Below are 18189 nucleotides of genomic sequence, written 5' to 3' on the forward strand. Positions count from 1 at the left end.
TACTTCCGGGGGGGGGCAGGGCCGCCGCCGCGCCCACCCCAGCCTTAAAGGGCCTGTGCGGCGAGGGGCAGCGGGGCGTGGGCGGTGTGCAGAGCCCGCGGGGAGCAGCCGCAGCGGGGAGAGCCGGGGGGCGGGCGGGCGGGCAGGCAGGCAGGCAGGCAGGCAGGCAGGCTGGCTGCGGCAGGAGCGCCGGGGCCGCGGGGAAGGGACTAGTGCTGGGCGGGAGGGGGTGTTGGCAGAGCGGTTCCATGGTGTAATGGTTAGCACTCTGGACTCTGAATCCAGCGATCCGAGTTCAAATCTCGGTGGAACCTGATCTTTTTTTCTCCTCACGGCCTTTCCCTTTTGAGGTTTTGTCGAGCTGCTCTGCCTCAGTTACGGCCAGTCGTGCCCCTCGCGGACCGAGGTGTGACAGCCTCACCTCGCTGCTCGCGGCTGGCACCCACCAGCGCTCCCCTCAGCGCCGTGCGGGTGCCTGTCTCCTGCCTGCGGGGGAAGGCGATGGCCTCCACCCTGGCATTGGCCTCGACCCTGGCCATGGCCTCCACCCCAGCGCTGCCTGCAGCCGCGGCGGAGCTTGAGACAGACGGGCAGGACCCCCCCGGGTCTCACAGATCTTTCCTGCATGGGCTGAGAGCGGCGTGTGTAGCTGATGGAGCAGCTGGTGGAGGCATCAGAGGTGGCGACGCGCTCTTTCAGCTCTGGAGGTGCAAACAGGCCGTAAGCACAGGCCCCTGCCCCGCTGCCATGCCGCTGCCCGCCCCGCGCATCCCCACCCGCGAGGGCCCCGCAGCTGCCCTGTGCCGTGGGAGACACCAGCTGTGTCACTGGCTTCCCTGGGCACAGTGTTTAGACCTAAACAGAAGAGGATAAAAAACAGCACTTGCATCCAGGTGATTAAACCGAAGCCCTTAAAACTGGTCTTTGCCACCAGCCTGCCGCCAGCAGCAGCGGGACGGGCACCTTCCCCACAGTCGGTGGCTCTGCTGTCGCTCCTGGGTGCGGAAAGTAACCCCTGGGCATTGGCAGCAGCACATGCATCCCTTACTGTCTGCTGGAGCAATAATGAACCGTAACGTGGTCCTCTGCATTTAAAAATAAATAGTCCACACTGCCTTGGAGCTTCTGAGCAGGGAAAACAAAGCGCTAATAACAACGACACGTGATGTGACCACAGTGCCTCGCGCCGCAGGAGCACAGTGCTGCTGGTGGGGAGTCTCTGGGAGCACCGGGGCGAGCTTGGAGCTTCGGGGTCTGGGCTCAGCACGTGTCCTGCTGCCAGCACCCCTGGCAGATCGTGCACCTCCAGCCTCTCAAGGGTACACAAAACCCACCAAGCATTCGGGGCTTCGCATCCCCAGGACCCTGCTCCATGTGTCCCGTACAAATAATTGCATGTGCCAGTTCCGTAATGGCATTGCAAGGCCAGGCCTTGCAGGAGCAGAAAGCACTCTGGTAGCATAGCAGCGAGGTCTGCAGGAGTCCGCGTCATCTTTGGATTCATCCTTTTTATCTCCAGATGAACCCAGAACACCCAAAATCTTGAGTCTGAAAATGCTCATCCTGCTCCTGCCACCCTTGGCAATCCTACCACACTCAGTAGTGCATTAAAATTGACAATAGATACTTGTATGTGTAGAGGCTGGGGTATATTTATAACCCTGTAGTTAAGGTTTTCATCTCACATCCTATTTGCAGTTCTCCATTTAATTTGGTTGTTTAAAAGCTATTAATTTTCAGTCTGTGTTTCTCAGGCCTGGTTACATTCTCCAGGATTGTTATTAGTTGTAAAGATATAAAAATAACACAAATGAACTATTTTTAGTTATCCTCCTGTAAGAGCTGTTCTCCTTTTTGTGTTTTGGATTTTGTTTGTGAGCCTGGAAACACCCTTTATTTACATCTTTCATATACGTAAGCGTTACTTCCTCTTGCACCAAATTGCAGACGTTCCTCATCTGGAACTGGCTCATCCTATGCAAGACTTTAGAGCACAAAGTGAGGACGGCGTCTTTTCTGGTGAGCTGAAAAACACAGTCCCTACGTTGCTGTACCGCTGTCACTGGCTGAACGTGAAGACATTACGAAGCAGAAGCGTTTTTGCCAATTGTGCAGTGTAACAAACATTTCTGCAGGTTGCCATGTATGTGAGCAGCAGCAGGGGTTATTTCTAGTTAAGCCTGTTTAAATGTGTTTGATCGTTGGTAATGAGGTTCTTCATGGTGAAAACCGAAACAGCAGAAAGAATATTGCATCTAAACAGGAACCAACACACAGCGGGGCATGAGGATAGCATTGGACTAGCAGGGAGCTCCAGGAGTAGAAGTCTTCCGTTCTGTTCAGCCCTGGGTTAATTTTGTTCCTGTTCGAGCAAGCCCCAGATGAGAATGTACAAACCCTCAGGAAATGTTGCTGTCAGCGCTGGCCGGTTTTGGCTGCTCTGCTCTTCCTTTGTGTCCCCACCTGGAGCACGCTGCTGTAGTTACGGGATGGCCTAGGACACCTGCCATGCCTATGAAACATGGCCAAAAAGCAGAGGTCAGGCCTGAAATAACAGAGGACAGTGTGCTCTTCGACTGACAGCTTTTAATGTGAGAACAGTCATTCAGCGCTGGCGTTTCTGCTGCATTAATTGCCATTAGTGTCATCCTTGCGGGAACACTAAATTCATTGCAAACCTTGAATTAGCGCCGTCTCGTAATTCTTCAGTTTGTACTTGGACACAACCATTTGCGGAGGCAGCACGTTCCAAGCAACTGGAGCAGAGACAAGGAATGATACTCAGCTGGCCCTTGGATGTTCAATTTAGTGAAGAAAAGAAGCAGAGGTCACAGTCATAACTGCATATTTATGGTTCTGTCCTGGAAATTCATACAGCAGCTGCCAAAAAGGCCCCAGCTTTTGCCTCGGCAGCACCATTAACGTGCAGATGTGTGTCAGGGCTATCAGCTCAGAACTGCTCAGCCCCAGGCACTGTGCACCAGGCTCTCCCCGTGCCTGATTCTCACTTCATTCTCTCACTTCCCTCCTGCCACCAGCTCCTGAGACCCCAAGAGAAATCCTGGCCTAATAAAGTGGAAAATTTGCCACCATTTTTGAAGGTTATAGCATTCCCACAATGAGGTCAAGGTCTCTGCAGAACACACCAGTGGTATTTGACATGGAAACAGAAGAATGTGAAACGGGCATGGCCAGTATTTGCTGCTGGTCCCAGCTTTTCTGACTCTGAAATCCCCATTCACACTTTGCAAAGCTCATCACTTTGCAAAACTCAGGGAAAGATTTGGAACTGGAAATCACAATAATTCAAAACCGCCCTTGAATGGCTGTTGACCCAAATTCCCATTTCCCAGATGAAAGGAGCCCCTGGCTTCCCCAGGGCAGAAGGCAGAAAGGACAAAAGCCCCAGAACCTACTCTGTTTTATCAGAGGAGAAATATTTCCTAAGGGGGAAATCCAATCAATACTTTGCAATTTTCTAACAATCCATGAATCATTGCAATTATGCAGAGATAATTCAAGCTTTCCAATCCAGCTGCTAAATTAGAGAAAAGCATACTCTCAGCACTCACTACCCCCAGTTTGACATGTCAGTCAGAAAAAAAATGCCTTTAAGTATAAAATCCATCCACTGAAATAATAATTTCAAAAAAAAACCAACCAAAACACCTCTCTTTTTAAAACCCTGGACCAAATGAAAGGGTCTATGATATACAAGGAGTTCTGTTTTTCAGGTAATTCCATGCCAGAGGTAGGAGTAATGAAAATGCATAGAGTCAATAGGGATTTTTCAGTTGATAACTCACTTGAATTGCAGTATCCACGATATTCTTTTTCTAGTTCTACAGCTCTAAGAAGAAAATAATATATAAGAACAATTGGACTCAATCAATTTATTTTCTGTATGAGCCTTTTCTTTCCTAACCCTGGAGTTGGAATAAAAAAGGACCTGGATCTGAACAGAGGTCTATCCAAAATCAAACCTCATCCTGGTTTTGCTGTTCTCCAGGGATCTCGGTAGCACTGAAGAAAGAGTGGGAAAGGAGCAGCTCTAGAAAAATTAACCATCTTCTGGAGACATTTTTTCACTAGGACAATATTACCGTAAAAAGAAAGGAAGGAACATTTTCAGTATGCTTTGGGAGGAGGAATTGAATGCAACAGACCTGATGACTTGGTGTTTCTTGTGATGACTGTCAAAATGAAGTCATCAGTTTCCTGCATCCATTTTGGACTCAACACGCATCTCCTTGTCTGTGTCTGCTGCCTCCAGAGACATATTAGCGAGATAATACTGGCAGCTTCAGGATAATTTCTAGCCAAGATATAATTTCTGTGACATGGTTCAAAATCTTCCTCTTACTACACCCTACTACAGGGTTTTATTTCCTATCAAGGGTCAAAATCTGCTTGATGTTGGTGTTGCTACCAGACAGCTACAATGTCAACGACAGCAGTGCAAGCATTATCACATCACATCCTATTCTAGTTTGGATTCAAAAGATCAGCCCTGGGGAATGAAGAAGGCAGTTTGATTTCTGTGGCCAATTCATTCACTGCTGAAACAACCAACAGAGCTGGCTGGCTGTACTCAGCGTGGCAATGCTTGTTGTGAAGCTGTACAATTATCCGGGGAGCCAGGCTGAGACTATAAAACTTTGCTCATTAAGATCATTAGAGAGCTGTCAGATGGAACAACTGGGATGGCTTTGATCTGGCAGTATACCCTTCCTCCTGTTCCCAGACCTTGGGAACCATCCAGCTCCTCATCTTTTTTTTTTCTTTTTTTTTTTCTTTTTTTTTGTCATTCAAACAAAGCTCGTTGGTTTTTTAGAGAACGCAATAACTTCTTCAGGCAAACCGGAGGCTGTAACAGTTATAACAAGATTAATTTATTAAATAGAAACCCTGATTTTACAATGATTCCTCTCTAAATATATTCGTAGTTGGTTTTGCCAAGAAAATGACAAAATGTTGCTCATAATCCCAAAGATATTCCCTATAAATCCACTAGGTGTCCGACTGTTTCCAAGCAATTAGGTTCAAGTTTGTTTGGTTTTTTTCCCTAGTTTTGCCAGTGAGAAATTAGTTTCAGTCTCTAGTGGAATTAGGTCTAGGTTTGCAGGTACATATGCTTTGTGCAACACAGCAGGACATCTGGCTCACAGCGGCAGCTCTTCTGGCAAATGCCACTAATGTTTCCCACAGAGACCGACTCAAGGTTAGAGGCTAGAAGAGAAAAAGGAAAAGAATTTGCCTTCCTCTCTTGGGAATGCTAAACCAGATCCATCAGAGCCAAAGCCTCTTCTCAGTCAACCTTGGGCATCTATTTATAGGGCTGCTAAAGTGAGCCCAATGCTGACCTCAAAGGTGGTGGCAACACGCGTTAACCTTCATCAGAGCCACTCTGCACAGGCTGCAGTTTTGACATTCCTGGTCACTGTCCCAGTCCTTGATGGGTGTCCCGCTGCTTGCCAGCGCTCACGCCTGTGTGCAAAGGCCAGCACAGCACCCGCTCATGAGGTGTCCTGTCACTCCGAACACAGAGGGCATGTCAAACACATACGAAGAAAAGCAGACTGAAAAATAGCCAAAGGAGAATTTTTTTCATTCCAGAAAATACTTGGGTGGAGCATGGCCGTTGGAAAGTGGCTGGCTGCTCAGCTGCTCCTTCACTGTGCGACCCAGAGCGTATCCAGGCGTGCTATTTGGGACATCCCTCAACCACCTTGGGATCTGTTACTTGTACTGAGTCCCAGCATGACAGTTTAGAATTCTCTACAACAGTCACCTCCTTGGTATCTAAAAAGCATCTTTCATTATTCTGGTGTCTTTCAGCGCTCAGAAATGGGTCTTTGCAATATATCAGCAAGGGAGGACTATCGGGTGATTTTTATGGTCTTGTCCCTGAAGCACAAATCCCATCCTGTATGAACCCCGCCCTTCGCCAAGCAGCGATTGCTGCATTTGCAAACACCCCTCCCATTCACTCCAGTTTCACAGGGATGCCACATCTTCAGTCTACCCCAGATCTATGTAAGGCAAGTGAGGACAAAATCAGGAGGTTTTGTCTATTTAAAAAATGCCAGAGGCAAAGATGCTCTCAAACAATGAGGTTATCTCCTTTTTCAGTAGGTGCTTCATGGCCAGGAGTACTGCCCATGGCTATTGGCTGTGCAAATAGGCTCTGGGCAAGGTGTCAGCACCAGTTTAATCACAAGCTGCAAGGGGGAATCAGAGGGGGAACGAGAGCCTCCTGTCCTTGGCCCACCAGGATTCCTTGCCATCAGGCATTGCGCATCACAGGAAGTGCCTAGCATCTGTCCTCTGCCATGTGTTACTGCACTGCCTCTATTTCTTGCTATTTGTGTTGAAGGTATGACAGTCATTTTCCTGACAACCTGAAAGAAGAAAAAATACTCCAATCTCCTGACTGTATGTATATATAGATACCTGCTGTACTACCATCCATATGCAGCATGCACCATATGCTAACTGTGAAAGAGTTTAACCTGGTCCAGCGCATGTGTTTGCTGTTATACATAACAAATACCTCAAGCCTTGCCATGATTCAGTGCATTATGCATGGGAGCCATCTGGTCCCGTAGCTGAAGAAGCAAACTGAAAATTTGATAAAAGCACAAACAGTCACAACAAGAGAGACTGAAAAGATGTGTTGATATTCCAAGCAGGAGCCGCCTTCCATGGGGGCTAATCTCATCACCCATTGCCTCTTTCCTGCTCCTTTCTCTGGAAAGCTGCTGTCAGACAGGTTGCACTCTCAGCTCTGTGAGAACGCGCACCTTTGGGAATGCTAAAAATGCATCTCATGTGCTCGAGCAAACCTTCTGGGATAAGATTCTTCTCAGTAGCCAGTTGGGCAGTGAGGAAGATGTGCAAGATATTTGGAGCAGAGCACATTTTATAGAATCATAGAATCATTTTGGTTGTGAAGCCTGGACTGATCAAAAAATCTGGCTGGTTTAAAATGCACTCTCGATTACAATTAGTCATTAATCTTGTCTCTCTACTGTGCAGAATTACAGCTTACGGCTTTGACAGACTGAAAGGAGGTCTGTCTCAGCTTGCCTGGATGTTCCCTGCCCTGGAGTGGAGATGTATTTTAGAGAGGCTGGAGCACCAGGGGAACAACAAGGAACTCAGTGCAGTGGATGGGGTTGAGTTTGGGATGGCTTGGACTTCGCCAAGAGTTTGTGTACAAGTTGGCTGAGATATTGGGTTACTAAAACTGGCTTAATTAGATTTTGGAGCCAGACCAGGTTTCCCCCGTGCTGCCCCTGGTTTCTGATGTTTGGAGGGCACAGAGAAGGCAGGCAGACAGAAGATGCCTGTTTTAGTACATCTCTGAGGGGAGCACACACGCTTCAGACAGGTACACATTTGTTTCCTCTGATACCAAATTAATGGGAATTGATGCATTGATTCTGCAATTCTCCTAAATATTTCTTCAAGTGTTGGCCTGTTTCCAAGCTGATTACATGCTATGTGCACACACTTCAAGACAGATATTTAATTATTCTAATATGAATACAGCTTCAATAATTCAGTTCCCTGTGAAATCTGGAAGATAATAGCATCGTTTGCAGCCCAGGGAGTGAACTGTATCCTGGGCTGCATCGGCAGCGGCGTGGCCAGCAGGTCAGGGGAGGGGATCCTCCCCCTCGCTCCGCTCCATGAGACCCCACCTGCAGCACTGTGTTCAGCTCTGGGGCCCCCAACATGAGAAGCACACGGACCCATTGGAGTAAGTCCAGAGGAGGCCACGGAGATGATCAGATCATGTACTGTATTTGTGGACTACCGTAACATCTCGGTGCCAGGTAGGACCTTAGTCCTAGAAAGAGAAAGCATCTTGCATTAGGGATGGAGTACGTCTTGTCTTTTCTTGCTTTGATCACTGTATCTCTGCTTTTATGGTCTCACTAGGAAAGTTCCTCGATGTTTCTTTATTTTGAGTGTCAGCATGGCTCCTGCAAATGTTTGAAGTCATCTTTGTATTTCATTCATTTTCTGGCAAAACAGCATCCATCTGCAGTTTAAGAGTACCACATATAAAAAACTGCATACAACTGCAAAGCACAGAACACAGAATTTATGGGCAAAATTCTCTTCTCAGTTACACTTACATAACTCTGGAGTAGTGTCTTCATCTTTCTCGTTGTTACTCTGAAATCCATTTTCATTTCATTGCGTCAGATCCAAAGGATCTACCATATATGGCTACATCTGATTTCATCAGAACTGTTGTAATTTCCTAGGCAAACTTACAATCTCAGAGAAAGTACATGAAGATGCATTTACAGTACATGGGCCTCAATATTCTCAGAAATATGCTGCTGTCAGTTGTTCTCTGTTAGTAGTTTTCCATGCAAATGAAAGTACTCTGTAGGTGGAGAACTGCTGAACTATCTGGAGCAGAGATTTTCTCCACATACACAAGCAGAGAATCTGCACTCGATGGCTGAGCTCATTTGTAAAACATCATTTTCAACAGCTCTTTTTTTAAACGGAGAAATGGTTTGCTCAAAATTGTTTGCTGTTTATTTTGCATAACTCTGTTCCTTGGCTGTCCATGCTCTAGCAATGCTGTTATGCTACAAGAAGACAGATTGCCTGGACTGGAAGCCCCAGCCCTGATTCAGGGAAGCACATGGTTTCCTTACAATGATTATAATTACTATTCAGTATATGGCACAATTGTTTCTGGTGTTTAAACCAGAACAAAACAAAACAAAACAAAACAAAGCAGTTTTGGAAAGGAAAACAGAACATTAGGAAAAAAACCCTGTAAAATAGGAAGTGGTTGACCTTCAGGAGATAACTCCATCTGCAGTGTCTGCTATCCAGCGTTTCTAGTGATCAGAAAATGGAAAGAAAAAAAAAAACATTTAACATCTCAAGACTCCTTTAGAAAATAATGCACCTCCTTTCCTGTAGGTATAACATTTTACTTCTCCTGTTCAACAGCTGCTAGTGTCAAAGGCCAAGCAAGTAGTACGTGGAATGCAGAGCCTGAAGTTTCTCAGCGGTCGCTGAAGGCAAAACCATCTAAAGCTGTAGCAGATGTTCACTTGCTTCCTGCCTGCTTATCAGCCCTGCAAAGACACTTCGGTTTTGTACTTGTTATGCCAAGTGTAACTATGGAGATCTAATACAAGCTGCGCAATAGTGATAGTGTGAACAGTTCTTTACGTATTTGGTTATGAATGATGAAGCAAAATATTATGGTTTCTAAGAACTCCCTCAAATTGTTCCGTATGTACATGAGTCATTCCCCTCACACGACAAGAAAATGCCAGTGTAGAAAAGAATGTAAGAAATACTACATTACCGCAGGTCTATGAAGATTAATTTAAGTATCATTAATGAATTGTGTCTCTTTGGACCTTCCATAGGATCCTTTCCAGTTTGACCTGGCCTTTTGATTGGGACTGTTGTCAGAGAGGACTCCACGCAATGCCTTTATGTTACAGCACCTGAACAGCAGTTACATGTAGTGCTTGATGGCAGTTGCATGCTTTAGGTTAAAAAAAAATAAAAGTGAATTAGCATCTGCTGGGTTACATCTCTGTGGTGAAATTTTTCACCGACTTCAGTTCACATCCCTTGGTATAATGGGCAGAGTGAAGGTGTTAGTTTGGCCTCACTGTGCTCACATTTTATGTGTTGTTTCTAGTATACCATGAAATAAGGAGTGGTACATCCCAACCAACTGTACTCCTCCAAGGCCTTTAATATGCTACAGAAGAGAGTTCCTGACTGTCAATTTAAAAATCAGTTAAACATTTTTTGTTGCACCTCAGGTGTTTTAATTCCTGTTTATATTCATTATGAGCTCCTACAAATTATAACTTTAATATAAATGACTGTATGCAAGTGTTAAAACAGTATTCAATCTATTTTAGGGCTTTGAGCTAATTTAATGAGCCTGATTTTTACACTGATGTATTTAAATTGATATGCATTCCCAGTAAAGGCAAGACCCAGGGCAATTAAGTTTATTGCTTAATAGGCAGGAATTCTTTTTCTTCCATGAAATAGAAGTCATAAAGGAATTTACTTTATGTAAAACCTAGCACAGATGTTTTTGCTTCAAATTTTTAACAGTAACAGAAAAGGATGGGTTTGGAATGGTTCTTTTGCCCATGCTGAAACTGGAAACCAGAAGTGACGGCTTTGGCCCATCCCTGGTAGACACAGTTATAGATATTCCCTGGGGGGAAACTAAAGGTTTCAGAGCAACAGTGGCTCTGCAGATATTTGCCACATTTCACATAATGCTGTCAAGGAAAAAGAGCACCAGGTAACTATTATTGCCACTTCTATAACGTCAATAGCATTGCAAATCTGTCCTGACCTGGAAAACGCAAAGAGTGGGCACAGCGGTTCCTTGAGCAGTCCTTCTGCAGGTGACGATCTGTTGTATTACAACATTAAGGTCCACGTCCTTGAAGGAAAGGAAGCACTTTGGGACAAGTGGTTCCAGGGGAAATAGGTATGGATAAGCTTTTGAGAAAATGAACTTCCATCTGAAAGCTGTAGACCTAAAATTCTGTCACCTTCCTTTCTCCAAAGGCAAGAAACAACAAGGCAACACATGAAGCACAGGAGAAAAGTTGTTGAAAATGATGATATGAGGGACTTTATGCAAAAGGCAGATTTGCAGGAAAAAGATGGATCTGATGAATGCAGTGATGGAAATTGCCTGAAACGTCTAGGAAAATGTCACAAGAAGTAAAAGCTGAAAGAGGAAAAGGGACAAAATGGGGACCCAGGGGTTAAAATCATATGAATGTGGAGGAGGTGAGCACGATAGTTTGGGTGAGTTCCTGGAAGGGATGCAGTAAATATATTTTAAAAGCATCATATTGGTACTATGACTGGTTAAGGGATTTTTCCATTAAAGTATTTGGAAATAGAGGTCAGTATTGAGACTTAGACTGTAAGGGGTAGCACAGTAGGAAGCAGGATGGATGAGATGGCTTAACAGGGCTTCATTGTAGTCAAATTAATTCAGTTTAAATAATTAATTCTCTTTTAAATTGACTCTACTCTGCACACTTGACATTTTGGAAAAGCTGCTGTTGCCTGGCCTTCTGGTAAATGCTTTTGCATCTGTTTTCCATTGTTTCCTTCTTGAAAAAAATCCTTGTCACTAACAGGAACCATCAGCAGCATGGAACAAATTGACTTGCCAAGGACATTTCCTCCAATCTCATTACCTATATGGCAAGTATTCTTTTTTGTATTAAAAGTCAGACTGTGATTTTTTACTTTTCCGTATATTAATATAATTTTGTCGCATCATTTTGAGTAAAATTCAAACTTGGTTACATGAACTACTTCTATTGCATCAGCATTTGACCGTACTTTTTTCAAGAGGGTGATGAAGGAGTTTAATTAATCCACAGTTCTCTCTGCCTGCCTCGTTCTATAGAGCTCCCTCCAGCTGCAGCAGAGGGCCTCCCCCAGGTATGAATCCGATCAGATACGACACTCTTCCTCTTCTGCTCTCAAGCACATTGATTTTGGGACTTAAGTGGATGAGATTGAGCGGATCCATAGTATTATTTGGGGCAGCTTGGGCTAAACAAGTAGGTTTTGTGTTTTACTCTCAAGGTGCTTTGGTTTGTGTTCACTCTCCTTTGCCAGCTCCAGGTTATGGACTAGCTGCTACGAAACCGTTCATCTCCTCCAGGCTTCCATGTCGAGGTGTCAGTCGAAGGAATGCAAATGTAAGTTTGAGTTCTGACTGCATGAGGGGTCTGTTGAGGTTAGGGGCTCCTTCAGGTAAGCTGGACCAGATCATCAGAGAGCTCAGAAAAGGGCAGAAGCTTGATCTGATTGTACTCACGATGGCTCACCGCTCAGACATAATGTCGTTACTCTGTCTTTCCTCAGTTTCTCAGCAGTTGCTCACATTTTAAACAAGTACACTCTCACCTAACCGAATCGATACGTGAGTATAATTAGGACCCAATATAATAAGGCCAGTATTTGCAATAATATAAGGGAACATTCCAAAGCAGTTACAGAAGAAAAGAATTTCAGATAGTTAGGAGAGGAGCTGGGCAGTGATACAGATACAGATTTTAAAATGACCCAAGATACTAAAAATATCAATATTGAGATGAAATCCTCATGACTCAGTACTCGGGACAACCTGCATTCTTTAGGACTTAGTAAGAAAAATGTCCAAACAGGGAAGATTGTATTGTATCACCTTACTCTGGTGGGCTTACACTTATACTTCAAAGAAGTGTCTTATACTGAAAAAGGATAGACACAGGTCTGCTTAACAGGGCGACTGCAACATTTTTTTGAACATGTTCTGTAGCTGTAGCTTTTAAAAAATTGGTGAGTTTGTTTCTACCTAGAAAAAATTCTAATAATGAGTGTTCTGGATCTTGGATGGCAAAAGCACTAACAGCAGGGCTTGACATGCATTCTTTCAGTCAACCAGGACATACTTTTAAATACCTGTGACTCTCTAGCTAATAGCTGAGGAGTGAAGAATCTAGATTGCAAATAGAAACATGGAAGTGCCATTTCTTTCTTCTTTCTCTTTTCTGCATAATATGTTTTCTGACAAGATGCAAAATTTGAAAGTACTGAAAGTATTTTGAAAAACAGAAGTATTTTAAAAGGTATGCTTTAAAGCTGCAGGGTTTCAGAAAAGCAGAAAAACTGTGTTATGAGAACATCGGCTATAATCTGGGTCAGATTTTCAGTGCAGATGTGTCAGATGCATTTTCTTGGAAACCCTCCATGACAGTTAGTGAGAAGACTGACCCAATGTTCTCTCACCGCACAAAATAACTGTTCTGTTTGGTGATGTCATGTGGATGAAGCACTGCTTGTATTTCCAAAGCGGTGTCCTCTTTAAGCTTGTTCAGGGGCAGAGATTTTTCTCTCAGAACAGTTTCAAACAGGGAGTCTTGCAAATCTCTTTGGTACATCTTGACTGCTCTCAATCTGGCTTGTCAGTTTTCTGAATGTTAATGATCTATTTCCAGATAATGACTATTTATGTAAATGAGATGTCTTTTAAATAAGTATGGAAATTATTTCATAATATTAATTACAGGCTTTTTGGTTCAAATACTTAATATATTAAAGGAAAATCGCGATGTGGACTGCCTTTGAGTTTATTAATTTAGTGATTTTGGTCGTTTGTTGTATTTTAATCTGACTTACATATATTGGACAGTGTTTCCTGAACTAAAGCAAGCTATGTTATGTGCCTGGATATATCAAAGGATGTCAAAGGACAATAAAAATCAAAATGCATCATACAGTGGTGGTGGAAAATGGAACCCCCAATTTCAGAATGTTTTGTCTAAGAATCAAAAAAATTAGTTTTACTTGGAGAATATCAGCTTAAGTGTTGTTAGCCATTTACTCAAAAATGAGGGAGTTTTAAATTAATTATAATCCTTTGCACTTCTATAGCTGCTTCTCTTGAGAATCTCGATAGCGTTCTACAAACATTAATTAAGCCTAATAGTACTCCTGAGAAGTGGTTAACTGATAGATACACTTCACTTAACCCACCATGACATAAGTGTTCTCTCCAACAAAATACAAAAACTTTAAACAGCAGGACTACACCAGAGTTTAGAGCCTGAAGTAAGTATCTTGGCCAGACAAAACCGTGGGGAACGCTTAGGTGTGTGAAATGCGATTACTTGGCCTAGGCATGACCTGAAGTTAAATAAAAGCACAAATAATAAGGAACCGAGATGTTTAATGAAGGAAAGTGGGTTTATATCTGATGTGAGAGAAGATACCCACAGCACCACAGTATCACATGGTGTGGCTCTGGGTGATGAATTGGACTAATTCAGAGAAAAGACTGCTGTTTGCAGAAATCACCTCCAGATGGGCCAAAGAGCATGAGTCCAAATTGAACCTTTAAGGCTGATGCACAAACAGCAGAAATAGCAGTTAAGTCCTTACTCTCACCCATGAGGGTACAGGGACTGCTGAAAATAGCAACGAAACAGCAGTATCAGTGTGTACATTTACACCCCGAGACTGTTATTTTTGTTGGCGGATCTGCATGCATAATTTCCTTCCTGATATTAGTCCACAAAGAGAAGCTTTTGTTCTCTTGCTTTACTGATGAGAGCAATACGTAAACCAGGTTAGTGCTGGAACAGACAACAGGTTGGGTTTGGTACGTGCACTAGGACTTGGGTCAGCCTCAAGCAACCCTTCTGCCATCCCGTTCTCAAACAATCTGCTGCAAGCATTTCTTTTGGAGCTTCCAGTGTCTATGGGAAGAGCCATTCCAGAAATATGCTCCAGCTGTACATCCCTGTTTGCCTACTATCAACAGGAGAAGAGGTATGGCATCGCTCCTTGATACCCCTACCGCCAGCAACACAGCCAAGCATGATGTTAACTGTTTTCTCACCAAACAATACCAATGGCCATCCACTGGGTCTGTCATCATTTGATATTTGATAGCTGCTGCCATGCTGCAATGCCTTGTGAGTAGTTCTAGCATTTGCTGAGGGAAATTTTATGATGCACAGTCTAAATTCTCAGATGCACACTCTGAAATCCTGAGGAAGCAAATCAGTACTGAAAAGTGAAATGAGTTTGCATCAGATTTCTATTTATAGAGGTGACTTGGAAACATTTGGGTCTCCTCTTTGGATATATTTTCTTTCCTTTTTGTTTCCCAGCATTTCTGTGCTTTTGGGACTAGGAATTCTCACATAAATATTGGCAATAAATCCTTGCTGAGAAAGTCTACCTGCTGGAGAAAAATCTGCTCATTTTATCCAAGTGGAATTCCTAGACATTGTAATTAGACTTTATCCTTACTCATATACAATAACATTCTTCATTTGCATTTGGTGAATAGTAATTCATGACATACATGAGACTGGTGCCTAATGAACCCTCCCGCAGTGCTCCTTCTGAGTTCGGCGGCCTTTGGATCAGGCCCTGTGTTCGCTTCATTTCTCCATATTTTTAGCTGCTTCAGTAAGTTCTTTATCTAGAGAAGGGTCTGAAACCTCTTCTTTTTTTTTTCTCTTTTCTTTTCTTTTCTTTTTTTTTTTTTTTTGCATACATGCATGATATTCTATTGCCTCTTCTATAATTTATGATCAGTAGTTTCCCTGGAGTGCAAAAAGCTTTTCAGAAATACTATACTTGAAGCAGTAAAAGGAAGGATAACTGCACTGTTGTACTGCTGCATCATAATATTTAAATACTTTATTATTTCATAATCTGTCCTAGAATTTAATCATCCCAAGCAGGGATGGTCTCTTTATGTCAAAAGGGATAAGTTCCAGATTTTCAAATGTGCATATATAAAAAAACCCGCAAAGATGTTGCTTCATTTCCAGCGTGATTCCAGCTTGCCAAAGGCTCAATTTCATTGCATAACCCTCCGGATGTAGATCCATTACTGCACCGTAAAGTGGGTTACTGGACAGGGTAAGGCAATTCATCCTCTGAAATGCAGAGTGTTGTTTTGCCAGTTACACGGTTTATAATTATCCATTATCATTATCTTTATAGTTATTTTTACCAAGGTTACAGATATGCTGTGTCTACTTGAAAGATGTTGTGTTGGGTTCTTTTGGAGACTCATTCTTCCCCCCCTGTAGCCATAAATGAGCAGTGCACACAGCACAGCCAAGAGACTTCAAAAGGAATAAAACTGCTAAGAAAGTGAACAGATTAAGCCCCAAATTGTGTACTTAAGAAACTGAAATAGTTTTGCCTATGGAAGCCAGTCTCTGCCAGGAAATACTGTCAACAGTAATAGCTGTACCATCGTCATTCCCCCACCCCCATTTTTTTTTTTTTCGCTTTCCTTTGAGCACTGCTAAAGCCTCATGAATTGTAAGCAGTCAAATCTCACAATCCTGGGACAAAATCTGTTAAAACCATGTCCTGGGACAGGGAAGATCTCCATTCCATTCCTGGCTGTGTCACTGACCATCTGCCACTGGTCCTCTGCCTTGCTTGATTTTACCCATGTGTAAAATGCACTTAAAATAAGCTAAACCATACTTTGAAAAGGACTTCAGTGCCACAAGCTAGAAATTTGGGGTTGCAACATGGAAAACAATGGTTCTGTGGTTGCCTGTCCACAGAAACCCGGCTCGTCTCCCTGGCCGCACTCCTGGGGAGGCTAAATCTGGCTGACGGTGCTCCACCCTGCGCTTGCGAGGCAGCAGAATACCACATTAAGCATGCTCGATGCCTGCCCCCCTGGAGCACATGCAGTTGCTAACTTGTTTAATTAACTCACTATGCTCAAGAATCCGATCCAACACTAACTGAAATGAATAGAAAGACTTGTCTTGACTTAATGACCTTGGGGTCCCCATGTGCATGTAGAGACCACTGCCGAGAGATCCCTGAAGTCCCCACGAAGGGAAAGGCTTTGTTTGACTGACACACAGACACATTTCTGTGCAAGGAGCCTGCAGGAGCTGGGCACACAGTAAGTCTGTACAGTAACACCATTCACTGATGATGCTCTTTATTCAGAAATAAATACAGCACTATAGTCACTATGTCTCATAGAATCTTTCGCATGTAGCTTTAGACAAGCCTTAATGTGGAAAACCGATGACAAGCTACACAGGGAAGCTTTGCGGCTAGATATGTTAGGAAAGGTGACTTGATAAAGGTGGTGACAAGCTAATAATGAAATGGAGCATTGCAATTAAATGTGCTGGTGGGGGAGAAAGTATGCCACGGCCAAGACAGCGAGCGAGTGGCAGGTAGGTCACGGCCAGAAAGCAGAAGAGGCTTGATGGAATAGGGTGGGAGGGAGGGGGAGACACGAGAACAAGAAAGACAGGACAGAGATAAGTCCTGTGTTAGCTGCGATGGTAGGACTGGGCAGAAACTACTTTGGTGTTTGTATCAGGCCTTGCACAGTGAGATCTGCATCCCTGGCTGCAGTTTGTTGAGACTGACACAATATGTAATTAAATGCAGATAAGTCCTAGAAGGACAGAAAAAGGTGGAGGGAAACAAACTGGTCGGGCTATAAATTACCAGCAAATCAAAGACGTCTACACAAAGTTTTACCCATGACATGAGCTGAAAAGTATGAAAACTGCCACAGAACGTTTAAGAATTATGTTTCTCTCAAATCAAAGTTTCCATGAGAAAGAGTCAAGTATATTTTAATGGTTATGAACCTAAACTGTGCGAGGTGAAGTATTCATACATCAGTGCAGTGATTTTGCCTCAGTATACAGGCAGCTGAAACAATACTCTTAGAACTAGGAACAGGCCCATTAATCTTGGATGTTAACGCTGAAGCCTGAAAATTATGCCTACATGAAAAACGAGCAAGAGTAGAGAGCACAGAACAGTCTGCATATCAAAATTACTAGCACAAGCCAGAAGATGGGCTTCATTATAGCTATTTATTTGAAAAACATTTCCAAAATTAAAATATACCACCAACTGTCAAAGGATTTAGAAAAATTTCTGCCAGCACACTAAATAATTTAAGGACTCACTACAGAATGCAGACCAGCTTGCTGCAAAAAATCATGAGGTTTTGCGTTCTTGATCTCTCACTTATCGCGCTGTGTATAGTTGAGAGAGACAACGTCTTTATAAGCATGGCTAGAAATGCATTTTATGTAGAAATACAACGAATGGCCAATGTTGTTCTTGTAGTCCCTGCCTGGGACAGGGGTTTGACACATTCCTTAGTCCATATGCTGGCTGTTGAGAAAAAAAAACAAGAAGAGGCAGACTCAGCTCACAAGTATCAAACCTGACAGCGCCAAGCTGCGTCTGCATGTGCAGGCTTGCACATGGGTGCTGCTGCCTGAGTAGAGATCGGCTTGTGTCAGCCGCTCTGTTTGCTACATGGGGGGTTAGGAGGAGCTGCACTGCTGCTATAAAGCCACGTTAATAAACGTGGGGTGGGGTGGAAGTCTTAGTTTGTACTTTTTGCTTTTATATTCGCCTGTTTGCTGTGTTTTTTCAGAGGGATGAGGTCAACCCATACAGTAGGTTTGAACATACATAAGCATTTACAGTCCCGTCTGTCTTTACGAGCCACATATAAACCCTCCAGCCAAACGTCCAGAACTGAGGCAAGTTGGAATTCAAAGCCAAAATTGTATGGTTGATGCCTATCCCTAAACATCGCTTCCAAAATAGCAC

At 43.6% G+C, this 18189-nt stretch overlaps 1 non-coding gene across 1 annotated transcript; it reads left to right on the plus strand.

Annotated features, from left to right (window-relative positions):
- The first annotated feature begins 242 nt into the window (after window positions 1-242).
- On the plus strand, window positions 243-314 carry TRNAQ-CUG. Its single transcript has one exon. It is a non-coding gene; the product is annotated as a tRNA-Gln (tRNA).
- Window positions 315-18189: the final 17875 nt, after the last annotated feature.

The sequence above is a fragment of the Falco naumanni genome, chromosome 7, assembly GCF_017639655.2.
Source record: "Falco naumanni isolate bFalNau1 chromosome 7, bFalNau1.pat, whole genome shotgun sequence".
In the NCBI taxonomy this organism is placed as follows: Eukaryota; Metazoa; Chordata; class Aves; order Falconiformes; family Falconidae; genus Falco; species Falco naumanni.